Raw genomic sequence first — 25,470 nt, forward strand, 5'->3', positions numbered from 1 at the left:
CATCACACTCATCACGGAGAAAGCTCACAGAAGGGTATCGTGGGTAGCTAAGGATGCATTTCTAAGGGTGTCAAATCGAACTTGAGAATCAAATGGTAGAGAAGAGCCAGGATATGAAAAAGAACCACTCGGAGGGAGCAACGTGTGATGGGACCCTGGAGGGGAGAGAAGTTTACAAGATTAAAGGAATGTTCAAGAGCAGGAGGGGCACAGCTTGGGACAGAGAGAGGAGACAGGAAGGTGAGCTGGAGAGGCCAAAGAAAAGAGTCAGGTGATGCCATCCTTCCAGGCCTGTAAGAGGCACCCTCACTCCTATGTGAGTACGTCTGACCATTCACATACCCAGCCATGTATGTACACACACATGGATTACCACACAGATACAAGTAGACATGGACATGGATGTATACACAAAGCACACATACACAATTCTGTCACAACACACTGCCATAGAAGCTTAACGTACTTGCACACTTCCACACACACAAATGCACACTTGCTCCCATATACCAAACACACTGATATTTGTAAAACAGCCATGTACATTAATGCATTTACTTGTACACATGTTCTTAACAATCAATCACATGTGTACTTATAGCCACATGTAAAGTCATGTGCACATAAAAGTACATGTGCAGTTCTCCTCCAACACGTTATCTGCACTTGAAAACTCCTGCACATCTGCACATGCAGAGAGGCATGCGTACTTACATGTCTATTCAAAATGCACAACAGCACAGACACACATTCTCCACACATGTGCCACGTGTCATTAACACACAGATGCACATGTGCCCATCTGCCTAGTGACATATGACTTTGTGTGTGTGTGCGGGGAGTGGGTTGTAGACAATCCACAGCAATCCCTGCTCAGACAAGCTCCTGGCCACGGATAAACTTCTCTGCTGGTCGGTTATAATCTTTCATTGGAACTGACACATTGATAGCCCCAGTTTTTCTAGGAAGTGACCTTCATGCTGGCTATTGATTTCCAGTGGCTATCAGGCGGCTGCCACTGGAGTGACAGGCTCGGTCGGAGGTCAGCCCTTAAATAAACTTTCTGGATTGCTAAGCACCAGCTACGCCAATGAAAATGGAAATTGGCAGCCCCGGCTAGCTTTTATGGGGTGGGCTCCTATTGATGGGATTTCAGCCCGTGTGGCCCTTCTGTTCCTATACCACAGGCCAGGTGCCATGTGTGCCCAGAGGTGCCTGTGTTGCAGAGGATCTTTCTTGAAGGCTCTTGGGGGTAGGTGTGTGGCAGCTTCTAGGGCCTGATACTCTTGCAAAGCTTTGCAGTCTATGACAGATAACCGTGTGGGTCCCGAGTTCCATGAGTGACAGGATTTGCCGTCTTGGGCAGGTGGTGTAAACTTCCTGGGCCTCAGTTCTTTTATTCACATGCCATCTGCTCTCAGAGTCTCTTCCCACTTCACAACGATGTGGCTCCACCAGAGGAACTGACAGTATTGGATGTGCGCTGAGCTGTGTACAGTTGGCAAGAGAATGTAGGGTATCACGTTTTAACATTAGCGTTGTCAACCACAAGATACCACTTAATTAAATCCTGTGGTGATTGGAAGTCCCTGGGGTTGTGGCACCATTCAGGGGTCACTGGGCAAGCATAGGTATGGTGGGGCAGAGGCTAAAGGAATGTTCTGGATTTCAAATTGTTAGTTTTGCCTCTCCTGCCTTGCCTGCTTTTCAAGGCCTGTGACAGAAAATATTGAACTTCTACTCAGACAACAATCAAACCTTTCGGATAAAGCTGAGCATGGTTGGATAGGCTTTTAGCTCCCTCACTCAGGAGACCAGGTCAAGAGAAGCTCAAGTTATAATCCAGCTGGGGCTACACAGTGGGATGAGTTCACACACACACACACACACACACACACACACACACACACACACCCCACTGGAAACAAAAAAACAAAACAAACAAGCAAACAACCCCTCCCCCAAAGAAAAACCCAGAAACCTAACAGCAAAACACATCCAGAGATGCTTTTGTCCCAATTAGCACCTGCGTCTTCCCCGAATACAGTTCTTTCCATCCCCACCATCTGTGCCAATGCCACCTCTGGCCTGACCTCAGCCAAGTAAGTCCCTTCTGGAGTGCCAGATCCTACTCCACACAGTCCAGGGACCACTGAGCACTAGCTTCTACTGGGTGTCACACAGCACATCCGACCTCACCTCTGAACATGGGAGAAATAATTTCTATTCAAATAGGAATTTACAATAGCCACAACCAAACCTGGTTTAGAAGAACCTGGCTTAGGGAAAGTAGCAAGGCTGTCAGCCCCCAGCGTCTAGTGTTGCCTGGTAGTAACGCTTGTCCCTTTTTGTCTCAGCCTATGCTTCTTGCTGCTTTATGTATTTCTCCAGGACAGGGGCTGTTAGCTGAGGTGTGTGTATCCTAAAGAAAGGACAAGCAGACACTGGAATGTTTGCTAACATCAGAGAAGCAACAGTTGCCAGTGGATGGTGAAGGTCAAGGAGAAGCTATTCATGCTGAAGGGATAAAGCCCAGCAACATGGCTGGATACCCCAGGTTAGACCCTTGGCTACAGCTTGCACACGGAGTGAGACCAGCAAGGTCATGACATGCTAGACAGGAAGTGGGCCATGCAGTTTTGGGAAGAGGGGGTCTAGAAGAGGTCAGCACCACACAGTTCTGGTGTGTGATTGAACTGTTTTACTTACTGATACATAAAGCTGTTTCATGCTTCCTCTAGAGTCCACAGGACAGACACATCTAGAGACAGGGTCTCTTGGGACCAGCTTGTTTCATAGAACATGAAAAATGTTTAGAAATTAGCCACTCATTTCCAAAGAGGACCTGGGGCAGCTCATAGTTAAAGATACAGGGTTGTTAAAATAGCAATAGCAGACATGTTTCTATTGTTTTTTTTTATTTTAAATTCAAACATTTCATTTCTTATAGAGACTCAATCTCCTAGTCTGTATAAGCTGGGAAATACTGTGCCCCCAAAGACCTCTGTCAGTCAACCTTGTAAGTGACAGAAATCTTAGAGAATGACACTGTTGTGCATCTCTCTGTCCAGGGATCTTTGTAGGTAGCCCAAGGAGAGGCACCAAGCTCCTCCCACTTCCCTGGGTCCTGTGGGTCAGGTATGGTAGTGAAAGGAAGGGCTTGCTCCAGGATGGGGGGGGTGGGTTCAGGAGGTGAGGAGGTGGGGATAGGGAAGCAGGTGTACGGCAGTGGAAGCGATAGCCAAGACATGATCCAAACAGTCTTGGTTCCCAGCCAAGTACACAGTCAGAAAACAGAGAGGCTAAGCAACTGCCTCAAGTCCTCACAAGGTGAACCGCGACACAGAGCCATGACAAACCCAGCACCAAAGTTTGGAAAAAACTCCACTTTCAAATGCAGCTCCGCCACTTTCCTGTTGAGCATCTTTGAGCCAATCACAGCTCTTTCTGAACTGTGGATTCTCCATCACAGAGGGGCCAGGGACTCCCGGCATCTCCCTGCACAGCTCAGTAAATGTCTGATGCTGGACAACACGCAGGTAGATCATCCTCACATCGGATGCTATCCACTGCCTGATTCGTATCACAGTTAGGGACAGCCAGCAGTTCCCAGAGACGGTGATTTGGTCCCTCTCCCCTGGGAACAATTCAGTGGTGTCTGGAATGATTTTTGGTTGTTACATCTGGGACAAGAGTAAAACTGGCATATGAAAATAGAAAGCCAAGGATGCTGCTGAGGATGTGCATGAGACAGCTCCATGGTAGAGTCACCCGACCCCAAATGGCAGTGGTGGCCAAGACAAGGGCCCTCCTTTAAGAGATCCCATCTCTCCGTCCTCCCTCTGTGCTCAGCAAACAGCCCCGAAACCCTTTCATTTCTCCAACAGGGCAGACTCAGGCTGTGCAGGGAGTGGCTGCCTGCCTCCCCTCACCCTGAGGCCATTCAGCCAGATGGCAGAGGGGTCAGCAGCAACCAAACATCTAATGACGTGTGACAAGTGTGGCCAGACAACAGGCCCAGGCTGGGCCCCTTGGAGGCCACTCATTGGGCAAGGGAGACTCATAAATAACAGCATAGTGACAGCCGGACTCTTGCTCAGTGGGAGAAATGAAGCTCCTCCACTTGCCCTGGCTCCTGGGGCCAGACTCTATCTATGGGACAGATTCCAGTGGGAGGGCAGGAGGAGCAGAGGCAAGGCTGAGCACCTCGCGCCAGGCTTAAGGGACCTGTCCCTAGAGCAGCTGTCCTGACAGTGACTTTGCTACATGGCTCTCTCCTTGATGGTGCCCTTTTTAGATTTCTGACCCAGTACAGCTGGGTACAGCCTCCAGACAACCCACTCAGTCACCATTTATGGCAGGTGATAGGCTAGGGAGCTTGCTGGTCTCCAGCAGTTCTGTTTGCTATAGCCTATTGAACCTCCATCTCCACATCTGTTAAATGGGGCCATCAGAGCAGCAGATACGCTAATTTATAGGAAATTATGTACAAAGCGACAAATTAATGGAAGGGATGATGATGATTATGATTATTCAATCATTCGGGAGAAAATAATTTATATTTGAAAAAAATGTCTCTTCTAATGCTCTAAAAATATTAATCAGTTTTAAAGTTTTTAGGCAGCTCCAAATAGGCTTTTCGCAATAACAATCGTAATAACGATGCCTATATTAAATAGCGCTTTTATTTTCACATTTGTTATCTCCAAGCCTCATGTGGCTTAAAATGGGACCTGTTTGCAGCGATGCGTGTTCCTCGAAAATAAAAGTGGGGAAAGCTGAGCTGCGCCGCACAGACAGACTTCGCTTTGTTGCCGATTGGAGTCCCGGTTCAGAAGGTGGCAGGGGCTCCAGGTGAGGCTGGTGCCTAAGGCCCAGCACTGGGCCCTCAGTTCTGTCGTTTATGAAACCTACATTATGATTTCTTCCTGACCTCCTCGGGACGGCTGTGTCAGGGAGCCCAGGCACCTGGAAGTCATGTGGTAATCGAAACATCACCCAACAAGGGAGCCAGCGCCATGATCATTAGCGTCATCATTGCTATTCATTATTATTCCTAATGACGCTTGGGAGACGGAGCTTCTCCGAAGGAGCGCTGCCCGAACTGGCTTTGCAAAGTTTTACAAAAAGACGTCAGATGAAGAACCCAAACCCCTGGACATTCCTTCCCCCTCCCCGAATGCGAGCTTGCTTCTACAAATCTTCGGGCTCTCCTTTTACTTTATCAGGCTTCCCCACCCCCAAACCAGGCCTTGCACGTCTTCTGTGGAAATGGTTCTTGTGGCCCAAGACCTCGGATGCCAGTTTCCAGCCAGGAGCACAGTTTTGCAGAGAGGGTTATAAATCAAAACCTGGGTCCTAATGAAACCTCTGACAGAACGCTAACTGTAACAGAAAGCGCCCAGGCGCCACTTTGAGGAAATGAGAGGCAGGAGCAGGGTTCGAGGTGCCCGACGCAGCGAGGGGGCCAGCCTCAGCCCCCCTTCTTCCCTTTGTTTCCTCCTGTCTGCTCCCCCTTTCCTTTATCATTCCTACTGAATCCCTGACTGCAGTCCTCTGTAGCTGCCCTCGGAATCAGTGGTTGCTAAGCTGCGGACCCTGGTGGTTCCTGAGCCAGACTCCTCTGTTGCTCTCCACCTAGGAGTCCTGTGGTGATGGATATTGTGCGTGGGAGTGGGGGTGGAGGCGCAGTATAGAGACTGGTGAAGGCAAAACCCTGGGTTCAGAGGGGACCTTTCAAGTCCTGCCCTGTCGCGGGCTACTTTGAATCTCAAAGCGAGGACAGCAGTCATTTCTCAGGGCAAGGCTCCGGAAAGGGTGTGGAAAATGTAGGTCACCAAGTAGCAAGGTGAAGGGGTCGTGGACCGGGAAAGCAGCCTGAGATGCTTAGGGCCTTCCTGTCTGCCTTGCCGAACCGGCTCCTCTATCCAGTCTCGCTTCACGCGGAGCCACAGGTACTTGCAGTTTGATTTTAATGAGCTCTTTACCATGCCTGTTATTAACTCAGCCTCAGCAGATCACCTATGCCGGAAGTTCGCCCCGTCTGGCACGACACTACCTGTATGGATGGCACTCTCCTTAGCTCACCTCATGGGAGAGGAAGTGCCATTTCTAACTCCTCAGCCCCCTCACCCCCAGGCTGAGTTCATGGGAACTCAGATCCTGAGACCCACACAGTGTGAGTGAGTCTCCAGGCCACTGACTGGGGAGTACTCCACGTACCCCAAAACTTTTCCCAGGACCCCCAACTCAGTCTGATCTTTTCCTTTGAGCCCTATAGCTTTGCTACTCTATCACTTAGTTGAGCCAGGACAAAGACACCATGTTCTTCACAGCTAGGCAGCCAGCCTCCCCAGGGAGAGGCCACGCCCAGAACCTCTGAAGGACCCTGCTCCATCAGCTTTAACCGGTTCTGTTACCTCACATCTTTCTACTGACTAAGGTTTGTTTTGTCTTTTTGAGATAGCATCTTGCTGTGTAGCCCAGGCTGACCCCTAACGCAGAATCTCCTGCTGTAGCCTCCTGAGTGTGGGGATTGCAGGTGTGTGCCACCACAACTGGCTAACAACAAGGACTCTCACTAAGAGGCCTATTGGACGGCCACAGAAGGTCCGTTATTGGCCTGTTCTATACCCCTTCTGCTCATGTTCCATTGGCTAGACCAGGTCACAGGGTCAGCAAGGGAAGAGTTTAAAAATCCTTTCGTTTAAGGTGGATTCATCAGGCAAGGGTCTGGGTTAGTCCAAGGAAGCACAAGGTGATCCAAGTCCCTCTCCCCTCTCTCTGGTATGGGTGCAGGGTCCCTGGCAGGTGGAAGAAGCTGTCTTCATATGATCTGGAGTAGCTGCTGACACCAGAAGCTCCCCCATCTCCATTTGCAGCTCATATTCCCAGGATTTTGTTGTTGTTGTTCTGGCTTTTGTTAGTAGAACATCAATTTCTTGCTATCTTTCAAAGCCTTTAGCCCCCCAAACAGAAGGAAGAAAGTTTTCATGGCACAGTTGGGTCCTTAACCAGACTGGTTTTCTTTTCAAACTAGCCAAGGGCCAGGGAGAGGAGAAGGCCGGGCGGAGCCAAGGCGGAGAATCAGCAGCATGCAAGAGCAAGTGCAGCTGATGAAGGTCCCTGAGGTGACTTGCAAATCTGCTGAAATCCTGAACGAGCTTTGATTTAACCCAAGCTTGAAACAGCTTTTATTTACTGTCTATTGTGGAATAAATGACATCTCATAAACAGGCTTTATCCATTACCCAGAACGGAGAGCATCATGTTAGGGACATTTTATCCTCTTGATATCAAAGGAGGTATGCCTGGGTGTGTTATCACAAATAGAAAAATCAATGCCAAGGCACACACAGCTGAAATTTCATTTTCATCCAACAATATTTTCAAGGGGGGGAAAAAAAGAGACAGTTGCTCATAAAAATGACCCCAGAGCCAGAGGACCGACCAAGGCTAAGAAAAGGCTGGGCTGCACGAATGGATCTAGCTCTGTTCCCTTCCTAAACCACTAACCCCACCCAGGGCCAGCCCCACCCAGGGCCAGCCCCACAGCCTCCCAGATACGCACCCAACCTTGACCGAATGCTGCTCATATGTCCAGGAGTTGCCTCTCTGCCTTTAGTCCACCGCTCCAGCCATACTTGGACACAAATTCCATAGAAAATACCAGAACTATCCAAAAGGCCTGTACTACCTTAAGAGAAGTGAAGAGGAAAGACCCCCACAGAGCAGAGGAAGTTGGGCAAACCCCAACGGGAGGCCTGGACTCTGCTTTTCACTGAGCTGAAGCCATTTCTCTCCACACCAGCCCTCTTTCAGAAAGAGAAGGGAGGAGACAAATACTCTTAATTCTTTATGATTTTCTTGGTTTCAACCCACAGGACTCCATCACAGCGCATAGCCGTGTGCGGGGTGGTTCCTTGGTTTGCGGTGTTGTTTCCCCCTGAGGCTGTGAGCTCAGTGGAGCCTCAGACCAGTCCTGATGCTGTTTATATTTCCAGCACTGAGCACAGCACTCGGTAAATGACAGCCTGCTCAAGAGGTACGCGTTCACTCCAAGAGATAGACAGAGCAGGGCGCGTGGGGGATGAACGACTGCCTGCATGCTTGACATGGTGGTCAACTATGGGCCGAACCTGGGTACCCGAAAATAATTCTGGGAGAGAGCCTAGTAATAAAGACGGATGCAGTCCAACCGCCATCCCAGAGGCAGCCCCAGTGACTGTCTCTTTCATTAGGTGACTGTTCCTGGGAGAATCTGGTGGGTCGTGGAGCCGGAGAGCATTTGCAGGGTTCTAATGGTATTTTTGCTGTTTTAAAGAAGGGGAGGGCTCTTGTTTTCTCTACTGCCTTGGCTCAGTTGCAGGCCACTAATCAGGACTGAGAAAGGCACTTCGGGGAAGAAGAAAAAGTCGCTGTGCGGCATCCCCGGCTCCCATAGAGATGTGGGCTGTCTGTTCTTCCCCCAGTATTTCATAAGGGATTGAGAGAACAAATGAAGCCAGGCAGCGCGGCTGCCACAGCTGCCTGAAACCAGCAGTAGTATTTAAATAAGGCTTCAGTGGGAAGGCAGAGTCTCTTTGGACTTGGTCTGTGTTGTAGTTATCGGGAGGAGAAATTCGCAGAACCCATTACCTGCCTCTCCTTCCCCCAGGAAATCCCTTGTTTGTGCAATGTGACTCTCTGCCGCTTTCACACAGCACCAGATTGTCCCGGGCAAACATCTGCCTCGCTGTGTGTTTATAAGAAGAGGCATTTGTGCCGTTGATTGTTTAGAGGTTTGTGCAGAAAGCATGTGCTTGTTCCGGCAGCCTTGCCCCTCCCAACTGCCCATGCGCTGTGCCAGCAGTGCCCCCCCACCCCCGGTGTTGATTTCTGTCCTTTTAACTTGGTAGTATGTCAGTGGGTTGGGGGAGGGAAGATCTTTACCATGACCCGCCTGCTCTGCTTGGCGTGGACACCTTTTCCTAGCCAGGAAAGTATGTCTTCATTGTGCTGTTGTCATTACTATTTATCCCGCATAAAAATTTCAAACCCTTCCTCTACAGAATGCTGAATGAGGCCAGTGAGCTATTGAAGAGGCCCCCTTGTCCAGGAGTTCACGGACTTAGCAAGAGGTGGAGTCAGCAACAGTCCGCATTATGGCTTCAATGTGTGAGGACCATGGGCATGGGCAGGGCAGAGAACTGGCTGCTGGCCTCTTGACCAAAGAGGGTGCCTCGTCTTGAGTCCTCGGGGAGTGCAGCCCATATTTGGATCACATTTCTCAAGAATTTGCTTTTGAAAAGGAATGTGACAGAAGGGTTTCCTCTAGCTTTCCATGTCCTCTCTTCCCAGGTCCTCTCCCTGCACCTCTGACCTGGCCACTGAGGAGGGTGATCAGAGTGGGCCCATTTTTAGCTGAAACTCAACAAGCTGTGCAGTGATAGAGGAAGGAAGGGTTGTTGTCATTCCAAGTGTAGGTCAGAAACACATGAGAAAACCCTGTTACTAAGTACTTAGTCAACATCTTCCAAAGAATAAAGATTAATTCTTCGTGGAGTTTTTGAAGGACCAGGTTTGGCTCAGATCTAGCCTGGATCTTGTCTCCTTCACCACCTGCTGAGTATGGACGCCTTTCTCTCAGGAAACAACCAAAAGCCCTCAGCAGCCAAGACAGGTGTGTGATAGGGAAGAAAGAGTGGGGGCTTCAGTCTGGGCATGTGGGTCCAGGACTATTTCCCAACTGGGTCTGGAGGTGCTGGGCTGTAGCTCCAGCTCTTTATGAGGATGAGGAGAGGGGCTGCAAGTTGAAGAACTGTCTCAGCTACAAAGTGAGTTCAAGGCCAGCCTGGACAACTTGTTGAGACACTTCTGAAAGAATAAGACGTAGGCTGGGCCATAGCTCAGTGCTGAGTGCTTGCCTAGCTTGCTACCCATCCTGTATTGATAGTGCAGACAGGGTAACAGCTCAGATGACTCTTCAGGGCACAGGCAAGGCTGTCTTGGATTCAGCACTGAATGGGAGGCCCAGGTGCCCATCCAGGCACTAACACTGTTGTGGTGGTAAGCTCATTTGAATCTGTCAGCCTCTCTGGTCTCCATTGTGACTGACTTCCCACAGCCTTTCCATGAATAGGGGTCGGACTTTATTCAACAATTAGGTCAGGTTAGACCACAGCTTCTTTTGTAATCTCGCAATTCTTCCCTGCATGTGTGTTCCCTTTGAATACTCCTGCAGCACCCATCCAGGCCAGGAGCCAGATAAGTGGTTATTGTCACTGCTGTGTCTTGAGGTTATGCTATTATTGCCTTGAAGCAGAAATATAGCCAGGCCTTGGGGTCAGGGGCTTGCTTGCTCACCACGAGAAGGCAGCTCCAGCGTCATCAGTAAGGCTTTCTTGTTCTCCCTAGGAGAAGTAAACAGATTTGATAACAGCAAGAAATGCCAGTGAGCGAGCAGTGTCTGCGGGGTGCTTGCCAGTGTTTTCTGGGCTTTTTATAATCTCTTAAAAATAGAAAAAGTTCTATAGAGGTAGTGTAAGTCCACATGGTCTCTGGTCGGAGTCAGGTTATATGGCCAGATGGGGAAACATAGCCTTTTCTGGTATGTTGGGCAATTTTAATGTTAAACTGGTTGGTAGACAATAACTGTTTTCCCATTTTTTAAAACGGTGCTATATGGTACACATATGCTTCGTATGTTTATATTGCATTGCAAATGCTACTTTGACACGACAAGGAGGGAGTATTGTTAATGGCTTGGTAAAGTATGCCCTCCCTCACAAATGAAGGTGTGGGTATAATACTGAGGTATACAACAGAAATCTAACCAGACCATGTATGCGATTTTAACATTTCTAGTAGATGTGTTTTAAAACATAAGGTTAGCATTTACTTACACCCTATATTTTGTTTAAGCTAACAAAGCTAATTTGTTGTTATTTCAGCATATAATTAATATTAGACATCGATACTTTAACTTCTGGGGGACACTGACTTGTAATAAGATATACATAAATCTACCACCCAGCTCCACTGACTAGCCACTGAGTTGAGTCTGGAAAAGCTCTTCTTAAGCAAGCTTCCTGAGTTTCTCTGGGCTTCCCTCCTGCATAGGCCTGCATGCTGACATCACAATATCATCTCACCTATTTGGCATCTTCCTCCTGCTCTGGGGTCTGGGATCTGGGGTTGGAACTGGCATTCGAGGGACAGGTTACTCACCTCACCATCAGGAGTCCTAGGAAAGAGGCCCAACATGGCTGCCTTTGCTCTGAGATGGGGCCTTTTGCTTAAGAATCTTAGGAATCCTTTGGCTAGTCCACCAAAGTAAACATATAAGTCAGCTTGCTTTCAAAGGGACAAAGTGTCAACAGTCTGGGAGAAAATGACAAACAATAAGACACAGTGCTCAAGGTGTGTGAAGAGACCAGCTCCACAAACCCTCTTGCTGGCTCTGTGTCTCACAGACAGCCCCATAAAACACTTGAAGACAGGTGATGGATGCCCTGGGGTCTCCCAGCCCATGGCAAGCCAAGGCAGTGTGGAGCCCTATTCTGGGAGAAGAGGCAGGACTTAAATCCCACCCAGGAAGGCACTTGCTCCCTTGTCACGAAGACAAAGCTGTAGCCCTGGCAGTGGAATCAAGTCTCCTAGGTTATTTTGGGCACTGTCAGAAAAATGTCCCAATCAGATTTCAAGTATGACATCGCTCCTGGAGAAGGACTGGTACTCCCTGAACATGGGGAAAGGCATATGTTTCTGGTGCAGAGTGCAGGACCGTAGCAGCACCTTCTCTCTGCTTCAGAGCCCACATTGCTGCAGTCGTAGAATGATCTTAGTTCAAGGACCATGTGCGTTAAGCCAGGAACAGAGATGTTTCTTGGCATCCCATAGCAAAAAGATGGTCCATATATACAATATGAAATGGGATATGTACGAGATGCTTGTGAGTACAGAGAGAGGGAAGGAAGGAAAGAGAGAGGGAGGAAGGGAGGGAGAAGAAAGGGAGAGAAGAAGAGAGACAGAGAGACAGAGAGAGAGAGGAGGGGGAGGAGGGAGAGATAGGAAGAGGTCAGGCTATATTAGCAATCAGCAGAGTATCCCAGCCTGTGCAAGCATGAAACCCTGCTTGGAGGCTAGTGGGAAAGATGCAATTTACCTTTGGACGGTGCAGCTTGGATTCCTGTTTAAAAGTCTAAGCCGGCTGATTATTTATTGATGTCCCTTTCTCTCTCTCTGTCACACACACAGCTGTCTGGCTCTAACTGGTTAGAAGCTCCTGTGTGCCTAAAGGATTTTTTGAATTAAGTTCTTCCCAGTCATTTTCCCCTCAGGTGTTAACCAATGAGACTGTACTTGGACAAGAAAAAAAGTTGACATCCCTTCCCTACCTTCCTCCTCTATTTTGTGTCATGAAACAGAATTAAGTACCTGGACAGAAGCCATCAAACAACTGGCCCGGCATGTATTTTTTATTTACAGAGAGGGTGAGAATAATGTATCCAAGGCAGTCATTTTTTTTTAAGGTGTGTGTGCTTCCAAGTCCTGCTGGGGCACAAACACAGGCAATAAAGGGGTGCGTTCTGGGTGGCTCACACAACAAACACAGGCAATAAAGGGGTGCGTTCTGGGTGGCTCACACAACAAACACAGGCAATAAAGGGGTGCGTTCTGGGTGGCTCCCCGGTGATCTTGCTGCAGTCGTCCTCAATGCTGCCCGTTTTCCCAATTACATGGAGTGGGGATAGCTTTGGCTTCTCTTTTACCTGGGGTGGCTCATCTGTAAGGTGGAGGGAGTCCCCTCACTGCAGGTCAGGGGCTGAGGTCCCATTGTAGCACTCTTACTTCCGTGAGCAAGGACCTTCTTTCCAAACATTGTCCTACAAATAACCCTAGCCTAAGCACCCTAGTTGACTCTTTATTTGAGCAAGAATTTTTCCTCTCTCCATCTTCACTTTATTATGTAGGGGAAATGGGAGCCAAAGGCATCGTCAGGAAGAGGTAAACAAGGAACACTTGGTGAGGCTGGTAGACCAGAACTGTGAGCAGGTGGAGCGGTTCCCTAGGGGTCTGGGTGACCCTAGCCTTGGAGACATAGGGGACCTAGTATGAGTGACCTGCTCTGTAAGGGTGTCTGTGAACGTTTGTGTAGACGTCGAACACTGCTCAGAAGGAATTCAGGTACCGCTTTGAAAGTATGTGTTGTTGATAAGCACGCCTGGGTGCCACATCTTCATCATGGTCTCTGTGCTAGGCACTGTGGTAGACCTTTGCATCTGACAGCACTTTAATTGCCAGCCCTTTAGGAAGCTACTCAGTGCTTCTGAGCTTCCATTTCAGCATATGAAAAGCAAAGATAGAGGCAATCATGGAGCGCAGATACCTGGGCCAAACTGGGATTCAAGGAGAGGTCCTTTTCAATTATTGCAGTGACTCCTGCTTGTTAGAGCCCCTCACCCAAAAAGGAAGTCTTTGTAGAAGTGTGTGCCTAAGGCACTCACAGGGTTCTTCTAGTAGATTTGGGGTGGCATCAAATAGAGTTGCTTCATCTAGAGTAGCTACTCTCCAGGTTTCCTAGTTTAGCTTTTGGTCACCGTAGTTTCAACCTCTAGCATGTTTTTGGCCCTCTGCCATCAATCCAGGCATTCCCTCCTTACCTTCCTTTCTCCCTTTCCTCCCTTGTTTCTTCCCTTGCCCCATCTGCCCCCGTTCTTTCTCTCCCTTTTTCCCCCTTCATTTCTCCTGTTCTTTATCTCCCCCTCCACACACACGTATTTTCAGAGGAATCAAAAAGGCATGGTTTACTCAGCTGAGGAAGAGCCTGTAGACAAGTACTTAGATCATCAGAGTACCTGTGGGTGCACAGGCATCTCTTCATCAGCGCCCTCCTGAAGTTTCCCCACTCTCTTTTCTGTACACAACTCCCTGGCTTATTTCCGATGTCGCAGCAGACACCTGGCTGATTGCTGTTATGTCCTGACCATGTGTAGTGTTGACTGACTAGCCTTGTTGCTATGCTATTCATTTTCTATCTCCGCATAATCCCTGGAAATAAGATGGAACATCCTAAGAGCCAAATACACGATGCTGAATGAATGGTCTGAGCGTGCCTGAATGAATGAATGCGTGATGTAAATGCAAGAGGCTTTGCTAAGAGTCCCTTCCCCCCACAGCTCTCGCCATTGTCCATAGCGACTCAACCCTTCTCACCTCTCCTGTCCACTGCTGAACCCTCATAGCTCCCTATTTCCCATGCCTTATCTGCCTGCCTCTTCGGTTTGAGCAGTAGTGATATTGTTATTGAAATAGCTCGGATGAACCTCAGTCACCTCGTACGGGTGACATTATTATTAATAGTGGCAGGTTCCTGGTCCTACTTTATGTGCTGGATATGGCTGTTTGGTTACCAAAATGGAAGGTTAATAGGTAGACGCCCCCCGCCCCGGTCTGACCCCTTTACTGACCTCAAACTCATTCTGAATCTCTTTAAGCCCCACGAGATTAATATCTCTGCTGAGGACGTGTGACTACAGTTAGAAAAATACAACCAGTAATTGAATGTGGTGGCTGCATCCGAATACTAAACAACACTGGTAATAATGTATATCCTCCTGGCAACCGTCTGTGTCCTTTCAAAGCTAGGGTTCATGTTTGGTGCCTTCCCAGGGAGACAACCCACTGGGGAGCTTCCTGCCTTCAAGCAAGCATGCTGGACATGGGGCCTGCTGCGCCAGGCCTCCAGCAAAGGAGGAGCAGATTCTTCCTGACCATGACCCACAGGTGGACTCTGCAAACTCCAGGAGAGTACATGAAGCCAGAGGTTTGTTCCCAAAGGTACACTGCCTCACTTGTGCCTGGTTTGAGATGCCCCCATGGGACCACAACCCCAGATCCACAGACCTTCAAGCAGAAGCTGTGGATTGCAGTAGACAGAGTGATATTTCCTAGGAGCACAGGCTTCCTATTGAAAACGTCACCTGAAACTAACTACCATTTTGAGACCATCCCCCTTTCCAACTGCCGTGTGTAGGAAGAAGGGACAATAGTGGCAAGATGGATTTGACTTCTGTTGCTATCTGTCTTGTCTGCATCTCTCCCCAGCCTGATAGCAGGAATGGGTTCCAGACCCCACTGCTGGGACCCATCATGAGGCTGGGCACATACACCCACAGAGCAAAGGCTGCAGAAAAAGTCATGGTGACTATTCACTTAGCTAATGTCACTCCTAATAATACAAGCTGACACTTTCTGAGTGGCCCAGACTCTGCTCGAAGCACGTTAAATACATTATCTGATTTAGGCTTCCCCACAGTCTTGGAAGATGGGCATTATTATGTCTGTTTAGATGAGCGCTGGGCTTGAGAGAAGTTGCTCTGATTTTAAAGCAGAGTGCCAAGATTATTGGAGGCGCCTCTCACTGACTGGGGTGATGGGGGGGGGCTTCATGTCCCTTCTCCTTGAATGGGGACAGAGTCTTCTGGCTGGACTTACTAATGGCTCCAGGGATGCTGTGTGGCTTCTGAGACTAGATCCTGGGAGGTCAGGCACCCAGTTTGTTCACAGGAAGCCATGGATTGGAGAACTGTGTCTCTCGCTGAGCTGTGGCATTTGCCCCAAGGCTGCTTGTGTCAAGGAAGTTGCCAGAGGGGAGAAACGGAAGAGCCTGTGGTCCCCGACCCTAGGCTATGAGGCACACAGATACGTAAGTAAACCCCTTAGATGAGTATATCCCTAGGAGTTGAGGTCTCCTCACTCTTGCTATACACCATCTAAATGATGTTCACAGGGGTAATAATATACTACTTGTTTTAAGCTGGTGGATGTGGGGGCAATTTGCTGTACAGCAATCATAAGCAGAACAGAAGTTAATTTAACTTGCCCAGGGGCAACCAAGCTAGCAAGGGGCAAATGTGGGACTCGAACGTAGGTGATCTGACGTCAGAGCTCATGAACTAGAATTCTGTACTGGGGTATACTGACGCATAGTGTGTATACAAGCAAAATGGTCTCAAATCTGGGGAAGCGGAAGCTAAGCTCCGAGGAAATGACGTGTGGGTGGGCCTTTGCTGGGCCGATGGAGAGGAAGAATGTAGAGTGTAAGGGGTGGGGCCTGAGGCTCCGCCTTAAATACACTGGTTTCCAGCTGATGCTCATGGAGGACAGAGTCAGACTCCCCTAGGAAAACCTGTGCTGGGGGCAGCAGGTCCCAGGAAATGAGCTCCCCATGAGCATCCTTGTAGGTACTCTCTCAGGAAGATGCTCCATCCCGTGGGCCCATTTTTAGTGAGTTCTAAGCTCAGATGTGCTGATTTCACTGCCACAATGCAAGCTGAGTATAGAGTGGGATAGAGTAAGAAAACAGCACACTCAGCCAGAACAGTCAGGATGCAGGGCATGCTAGCCACCCAAGTGTATTCCTTGCACACCTGAAGAAAGTGAAAGGAAAGCTGACTTCATGGTCAGACCTCCAGTGCAGACTATAAGAGTCTCAGGAGGCCCCACCCACAGCTGAGGCAGTTGATGGCTGCTGGGAGAAAAGGAGTCGGTATTTTTGGGGTGTGTGGCCACTGGCAGGTTGCCCATGCTCTGGTGGATGAGCCCACAGCCATATACACACAGGGTACACTAAGTGGACTAGTGGGTTATTAGAAAACAAAAGAGGATAGGATCGGGACAGGAATATGTTGGGGTGGTTCAGGGAGAGTTGCGGAGGGTGAGAGTGGAGAGTGGACATGATCAAAATGCATCACATGCATGTATGAAATTTTTAGAGAACAAATAAAGAAAATTATCTTTTAAAAATCTGGCTTGGGCTCATGTCTCTTGAGTGCAGGCAGTGGGCAGTTATCTGAAGTTGGCCATGTTGTAGAGTTGGTGGTCCATAATTTCACCCCAGAGCCTTTCTGGTGCTGGCCTGGGGGCCTCCACTCCAAAGTGTTGTCTACAGAAAGATCTGGACCTAATTGCCTTCTCGTCTGAGTGGCTAAACGGAGCAAGACCTCCCCATCCCCTCCCACCTCTTCACCCCCTCAACCCCTCCCGGGCCACACCCCCATGCTGTCTGCAGGAGGATGTTTAGGAAAAGTTGGTTCTTTGCGAACGGATCTCAGGAAGGGAGGGGAGGACTCAGGAAGGCTGGGCTGGTGTCGGTCCTCAGAAGCCAAGACTAATTCTGCAACCTAGTCACTCCTCAAACATTTAGTGTATCCGGGTGATTGTTCCCTGGTAGGCCAAGCCGGTCTATCTGCTAGGCCTTTTGTCATGTTAACTGCAGCCGATCAATGGATTGAGGTCAGGACTTCTGATGTAGGTGCAAGCTTAGAGGGAAAAAAGTCTCCAAGATTCATTTTTTCTCGTCTGGTAACACTCCGGTCACTTATTTTTTCTCAGTTAGCCTCTGCCGCTCTAAAGTGGATATTGATCAGTGCTTTAATGCAAACCTGTCAAATTAATTTTGCAGACCTGGGATATGACTGGCCTAAAATTGCTTCTGCATCTGTTGTCTGCAGCAAGCCTATGAATTTTAATCACGGCCAGAATGGGTTGGTGGCTTTTTTTTGTTAGAAACTTGAATAGGAAAGGTTTAAACTGTAAATGCCAGGGAATGATGCTGTTTTGTTCTTTTCAGAAACTCATGTGGTGGAGGTCAAAGAAATTATTATGTCGGCTGTATTCTCGGCAGATGCTGCGGGCGCTTTGCGGCGGGCTTTCTGCGGGCTGCGCCTTGGGAACACTGGGGCCTTCAAGAACACACAGGTGTGGGGATGCGGCTCCAAGGAGCATCAGTACTGCCTCAGCACCGGATGCTTGCACAGTTGGTCGCTCTGGCTTGCTGTGCTGCCCCCCAACTTCCGTGTCTGTTTTGATTTTTTTTTTAAATCCCAGACAGCTTCTTCTCCAGGGGTGGGGGTGAAAGAGGCCTACATACCACATATTTATACCATTGCAGCTCTGGCTGTCTCTGCCTCACCTGCTTCATGTACTCTGGGTGAGGTGATGTCTCTTCTGGACCCAGGTCCATACTAGAGAATGGCTGTGGTGTGCCATGAGTCCTTTTGCTACCCAAGCTCAGGCTCCCACACAGCCCATGAAAGCCTTAGCCACTGCCTGCTGCACTCTTAGCCTGACCTCTGGAGAGTTCTGACCAAAAGCACCCCCACTCCGTCAGGTCTGGGAATGGAGTCAGGATGAACAATTCAATGTCATATACACTTCTGGCCCCTGATCCATCATCACCAGAATGTCCTGCTGCTTGTATGCTTTGGAATATTTTTTTAAAACAACTGAACCACCGGTGCACACAGGTTCTTTTGCACGCCAAGGTGTTTCCAGTCCCTGGGTGTTCCTGGGAGGAGCATGGCAGTCAAAATCATTCAGGGACCCCACTCAAGCCATCTGAAAGCAACCTTGTGAAATACAGCATTGGCATGTTCTATGTTCTGGCTACAGAGAACCAAGAGACCACACCTCCAAGGGCATCTGGTCTCCACCGCGCTCTGCCGTTGTCTGTGTACAGGGTCTTGAGTGTGCCAGTTCTGCCCTGCTTTTCATTCATCATTTCTCATCATCCTTGAGACCCTGGCGCTCTTCTTATGCGTTATTGAGATGATGCTAGGCACAGAGATGGCAAATGAACCGCTCAGTTAGCTCACATAGCTCTTGCTGTCAAAGCAGCAAGACATGGAAAGGCCCCTGAGTGTGGTTTGGTCTCAGTCTCTACGCCTGCGCGTTGATCCCCTTGGTGGGGTATTGCCCTGGCTGGCTCTCTTGTTGCAGTATCTGTGTTATGTTTAGTTCCTTGGTAAACTATTAGGCTCCCCCAGGGCTTTGCCCCATGTATTTTATGAGTGGTAGTATATAGAGGGTCACAGAGAACAGGCTAGGAAAGTGTCTGGGGACAGCTTTGTTGGGAACTTTTGTAAAAGCAACTTTGTAAGAAGAGAGAGGGCATGGGAAGAGAGACACAGAGAATGGCTGCTCCAGTGACCATACATTTAGACGCTTCAACCAAGGGAACCCTAGCTGTGGAAGTCTGGGAAGCAAACCCTGAGGAGAAAGTTGGAGCACTAGGAGATAGTGGACCGCCTCTCTCGTGTCAGAGAGCCGTAATGGGAGGTCACTTGGGGGTACCAGATTGCTCTCATGAAGGCCCACAGAGAGCAGTGTTTGGACTTCCTACCTCCTGGCCACTTCTAGTCTGTCAGAGGTGTGAGGGGAAACAGCAGGAACGGAGAGAAAAGGGATCTTCTTGTGACCCCTCATCACTCACTGCCCCACGGGTCTCTCACACTCTGTGCTGGGGACAGACACAACGGTGGGATCCAGCAGGCAACTGGGGTTACGTTTTGAACTGGGCAGTGCAAATTTATTAGGAACTACAATGACCCGAAGTTGTCATTGAGGAAGGTCAGTGGGAGGTCAAGGAGAGAGGGGTGGAAAGAGGATAAAATCATGCTGTATTGACATCTCATCTACCAATTGCTGACTACCTGTAAGAGCCACACAATATAATCAACAGATTGTGCACAACACAAACACAACCCTACAGTCCTGTCAACACCTTCTCTCAGGTGGAGCAGTGCTGGAAGACACTCGTTTACATTAGGTTAATGAGTCGCTCACGCCCGTCTCTGCACAAAGAACATTTCCTGTTGAAGACCTCCATGAACGCCCTGAGTTCTTCATGGCTACGTGAACAAGAGCTGGTTTGTCATAACGGACCACTCTCCAAGAACACGAGTTCTGTGTGGTTGCGTGGGTAGAAATAAACTCTCAAGGATACCGGGTGTAGGGGCTGAGTCACCCCGGTAACTCCATTTCCTGACTCTGCCTGTTAAAGTCTGCTATTAGTGTTTTTGTGCACAAGTGACAGTTTATGTTCCCCTGCCTCAGAAGGCAAACTGTCTCCTCAAAGGAAGAGATTTCTGTTTCACATACAGCTAGTAAGTACTGGGGACCCACCTTGATTGCCTTGATTCAGTTGAGCAGTTCTATCTGTGGGAGGATATCTATCCACCCACCCCACGCGTTAGTCTCATCCCCTTGGATAGGGTCTGTAGCCAGGCAGCTAGCAGGCCTAGTCACTACCCATGCCTGGGGAGTGTCTCTCCATAGGGAGGACAAGACCAGGAAGGACCGGGCTACATGTATCCAGGAGTTAATTCCAATTTGAGTGTTTGCCAAAGACCTGCTGATTATCTGTGGCTGTGCCGAGCTTGTCAGTTTAAAGGGAGAGCGTGCCTTAGGTGCCCAAATGCCCACATCATCTGGCCTCCTCACTAGCTCTACACTAGCAGAGTCTCTGACCTGTGAGAATAGGGCCCTCTCCCGACAGGTCCCTTTCTCCTGCCCCAGTTTCTCCTGCCAGGCCAAGCAGAAAGCCAAGGATGTGGGAGGCACTCAATGGATGTCCCGTGAATGAGTGTCGGTCTCTGACTCTATGAATGACTCTGTCAATGAAAGGGAAGGAAATGTGAAGCAATTAGACCCACACATACCCAGAGCTCAACTAACCACACGGCTTCCTGCCCTGGAGCATCTGCTAAAAGCCTTGTGCCCATAATGTCAGGTTTGGGCTCCTCAGTCCCTGAGGGGAGGAGCATGGGGTTGCTCTCTGTGGTCTCCAGGAAAAGGCGCTGGGTTAGAGTTCAGAGGGCTGTCCTGCCACTTAATACCTGTGTGGCCTTGGGCAAGCCACTTGACCTGCCTTCCCTCCAGCTTCATCATCCATCAGCTGGAAAAGGGCTCTCTGTGTATCACCCCACGACACAAACAAGCGAGCAAACAGCATTTAGGAGAATCTGGAAGGACCATGTGGAGGATAAATAAGCATTTACCAAGAGCTCCATCAGGGTGCTTACTCACTGCAGAGGACTGGGGGGGGGGTGCTCAGTCCTCCACATGAAGGACCCCATTCTTAGGAAGAAAATCCCCAACTTCAGGACTTGGTCTATAGTGTGCCCAGTTCTAAGGAATAAATGGAAGAAGGTTACCTGCCTTTAAGAAAAGATTCACATGCCCCAAACAACCAGATATTTATAAAGGATTTTGTGATGTGCCACAGAAAGTTAGTCAGCCAGTGGGTGTTTGATAAGCACCTATCATAACAGGCACTATTGCAGAAATCTGAAGGGAGGGTGTGGTCCCATCTAAAGTGCCACATGAGGAAATAGTCGAGCATATATGGAGATAAGCAGATCACAAGTGGATGAGCTGGCTTCAGCATCTGAGAAAGGCTGGGAAGACAGCAGCATGGGAGAACAAGGAAGCAAGCATCTTCACCCGGGTGAAGGGCTGAGGTAGGAACAGCCTGGGGGTGGTCATGTGCAGTTAAGGCCTGGTCAAGGAGAAGCAGAAGTGTGGGCCAGGCAGACAGCCTGGGAGTGGGTGCTGGAGCACGGTGAGTAAGGACAAGGTGGGTTTGTGAACCACGAAAGGAGTTCAAGGCCATGGGAATCTCTGTAGATATAACAGTATGCAGATGACCCTAGAGAGAGCGTGACCAAGTGCACAGACCTCAGTGCTGGCTATTCTGAATCCTGGGAAGGCACCATGAAAGTTCTTTGTGTTCGCCTTAGAATTTGCCACATGTCTAAAATTATTTAAAAAGAAAAAATGGAAAAAATGGAGTTGGGCCTGGGGAACTGACTTAGTGGGCAAGAAAGGGGACTGGGATTTGAATCCCTAGTATCTATGGAAGAAGAAAAAGGAGAAGGAGGAGGAAGAAGGAAGGAGAAGGAATAAGAAAAGGAGGAGTAGGAGGAGGAAGAGGAGGAGAAGGATAAGGAGAAGCAGAAGCAGAAGCAGCCAGGAAACGCCATGTGTGTCTGTAACCCCAGCAGTAGAATCAGCTGGATGACCAGAGTTCGTCAGCCAGGCAGCCCCACCAAAATGGTGAACTTCAGGTTCAGTGAGAAACTCTGCCTTAAACAAATAAGATGCAGGTGTGCAGAGCACTACTTTGCCCCTGGGCTTACACCCAAGGGGGCTCAGGCTTTCCTGTCCAGTGCACTTGGGCCTGTCCATGGACTTTGGCCATGGTGCTTGTGAGTTCGGTGGCTAGTGCCAGTGTGTGAATTGTGGTGGTGTTGGTGGTGGGGGCCTGTGCATAACCACCTCGAAAAGAAAGACTAGGATCATCAAGATGATACCAGAATTCCAGAGAAGTTCAGTTCGTATCAGGAACCCTACAGGAGTAGAGAAATTATCTGGGGTCTTGTTATAGGAGGAGGGAGTAAAACTTCAGGTAGTAACACACTTTGATACGACACTAAGTAGGTTTTCCTACAATGGGAAAAATGTCCAACATGTCATAGTATCCCTGACAGTTCTAAGTTCGTTGCAGATGAATGCTGAGGAAAGTTACTGCGTGGAGCAGTATTACGCTGTTGAAGTTGATGCTGTTTTCACGGTGGAAGAAAAGTTCCATTACATAGTAGAGTTGTGTACTAAATCACCCATTTGCCTGTTAAACAAGCCATACCAAAAGCCAACATAAAGAGACTGTGGCAGACTCTGAAGTTATGCTCAGCAGAGAACATGAGAGGTTTTTTGGGTAGCCCAGAATCCCCGTGTTCATACTCTCGGCTGTTACCAGTGATGCGCCGGGAGAAGTCATTCATCAAACTGGAGCTTGCCACTCAAATGTCCTGGATTCTGACGGAAATGAAGCGGTCGGTGGGAGGACTTCAACTAGAGCTACTTCATGTCTTTATCAAACGTGATTTTTGGCTTGAGGAAAACAGCCTCGTTCCGCCAACTGGGAGACACAGAGACATCATTCTTCTGGGGAGACTCCCAAGAATGCTTAAGAATAGTGTCCTCAGGAAAGTCAACGTGAGGGCATATTGGGGAATACATACGGCTGCTGTAGTGACACACACAGGGACCATACTGGCTGAGGGCAGTCTCAGGACTACAGGATGCAGGGCCAGGAAGAGGAAAAGGACATGTTGACTCTTCCAGTCTGGCCAGGGAAGGCCTAACAAGACCAGTTCTTTCCTGACACTCCTGTCGACAGCTTAGAGGACCCATGTGTCCTGGGCACTGGGGCTGAGGGTGGTGTGGAATGAAGGCAGAAGTATCCTTTTCTCTTTTGGAATTGCCACTCTTAAATCAAACAATCCAATCCAGGTGGAAGAGGGTTGGCAGGGGAGGGAGGGGAGAAGAAAGAGAAGCAGACGATAAAAAAAAAAAAAATCAATAACGCTGCCCCATAAAATAAATTGAGATTTGTGGAATTCACTTCCACTTGACATCAAAGACGCCGATTTGGTGAATTCATTTAAGGCCAAATTGAAAGCGTATCATTTTAATCTGGGTCCCTAAGCTACCCCAGCTTGGTGGCAAGGGCCTTGCGGGGCTAGGTTCACTGTAGTTTTCCATGCTTGTTTGGGCCCAACCTTCACTGCCTTAGGGGAGCTAGGCCCAGCATGCTGGAGATGTGGATGCTCCTCTCTGCCAAGTGCTCCGGGAGCCAGGGCTGTGGTTGAGTTTGACTGCGTGGGAAGCGACTAAGAGACCAGCCAAGGCTTTGGCCATCTGGTCTTGTGCAGCTATTTTGAGCTCCTGGGCCTGAATATTTTCTTCTGCAATCATGAGTGTGGCGAAGGGAAGGTATCAGAGCCCACAGCCTGCTGGATGGATACTGTTCTTCAGAGCTATAGCTGGAGTGAAGAGCAAGCTGGTGGCCTAGGCCTGGAATCTTGAAGAAACAGCAGAGACCTGATGAGTGCAACATGAATTTCCTTGATCCAGGTTTCCCCACCTTTTGCAAAGAGGACAGGACCAAAACATGCTAGGTCAGGAGACAGCCCATCTTAACAGAGGTTCACACCCGGCCTCCTTCTGGAAGCTTCCATTAGCCCAAGACACGCACTTATGGCGGCACAGTCTGTATACAGGCATGTTAAGACTAAGGAGGAACCGTGGACTACTCAAGAGAACAGTAAGGGTGGGGTAAGGGTGGGGCAGGAGTGGCTGGGATGCTGCAGAAATGAAGGTAGACAAGGAAGAACCTGGATGGGCACATCCAAATGCCAACTACCACTGCATAACCTGGCTACTGGGCTCTCTGGGCCTCAGTTTCCACACCTCTCAAGTGGGAACAGAGGGCTGACTGTCCTATGCTCACCTGATGGGGGCTTTTGCTATGGGAATCAACATAACCACTAGATAGGGAACTTCCTACAAGCCATTAATCTTACCCAGGTTTAATGTTCTCCACCACAGAGTAAAAGGGTCAAGGTCAAAATCAAATGTCTTCCCTTCCCACGCCATTCTGGACTTGCTGGAGGTTCTGCCCCTGAGGGACTCTTCCCTGTCAAATGATTGTCTCAACAGTTTCCAGCCCTGAACCCTAGAACCATGGACCAAGATATCTGGGGATCTGGAAACGGGAACCATCAACCCATAAGCTATCCAGGAAGAGCAGCAGCAGCTAGCAAAGGACCAAATCTAAGGCTATGCCCTCCCAGAACCAACTCTGCCTTGCTGGGCTCTTGCTCTGGGCTTTAGGATTCCAGCTTGATTTGACCTCCTCAAATTGAATGTTCACTTTAGCCTAGATTTGCAAAACCATTTGTGAATGCGCCTGTGCGTGGGCTGTTTTCTCTAGGGTTTTAAAGAAAAAACTCATTTCAATGTCAAATTCACAGCCCCAAATTGAAATGTATTCTGAACAGAGTGAGTGGCTCAGAATTCCCGGGCCCCTCGATCAGCAGCACGCCACACTGTAATCACACCGTTCTTTGTGCGTCAGCTGCAGGCCTAGAGAGGAGAATAGAAGGTAGCGCTGACCCTCGAGAGCAAAGAAAAGACTTTTGTGTGGGCTCCCTGAAAGGAGATGATGGGGGAGAGGGACACCTGAACCAACCCATCAAGGGAACAAAACCATTAGGATCTTCAGGCTCCTTAGCCGAGATTGGTTCCACTCAACAGTTTCTGGAGTTTAACTCGTATTTCTTCAAATGTATTGGGAGGGAAGGGGGAATTGGAGCTTGCTAGCACATCTTGGTTCATTTAGGTCAGAGATGATTCCGTAGTATCTCCCTCCTCAGAGTACACACACCCCTGCACACACACACTCACACACAAGTGCACATACACAAATGCATGCACACAGGTACGCATATGCACTCACATATGCATGAACACGGTAGGAAGCAGTCTGAAGAAAACTATGCCCCAATTCCCAAAATGATTGTTTATAAATGTTTGTTTTCAAGCTTGCTTTTTTAAAAAAAAAATGGGCATGGATGTTTTTGCCTGCATATGTGTCCATGTACCATGTGCGTGCAGAGCCTGTGGAAGTCAGAGGAGGGGATCAGATCCCTGAAACTGGAGTTGTGAGGTGATTGTCATGTAGATGATGGGAATTTAACTGGTGTCCTCTGAAACAGAAGTCAGGGCTGTTAGCCACTGAGTCATCTCTTTAGCTGCTGGAGCTTGATTTTAAGTGAATTAGGGAAAGGAGAGAGAGAGAGA

At 48.9% G+C, this 25,470-nt stretch overlaps 1 pseudogene; it reads left to right on the forward strand.

Annotated features, from left to right (window-relative positions):
- The first annotated feature begins 17,646 nt into the window (after window positions 1-17,646).
- LOC106143986 lies at window positions 17,647-22,709 on the forward strand (annotated as a pseudogene).
- The last annotated feature ends 2,761 nt before the right edge of the window (window positions 22,710-25,470 follow it).

This window comes from Microtus ochrogaster, chromosome 18, assembly GCF_000317375.1.
Source record: "Microtus ochrogaster isolate Prairie Vole_2 chromosome 18, MicOch1.0, whole genome shotgun sequence".
Taxonomy (NCBI): Eukaryota; Metazoa; Chordata; class Mammalia; order Rodentia; family Cricetidae; genus Microtus; species Microtus ochrogaster.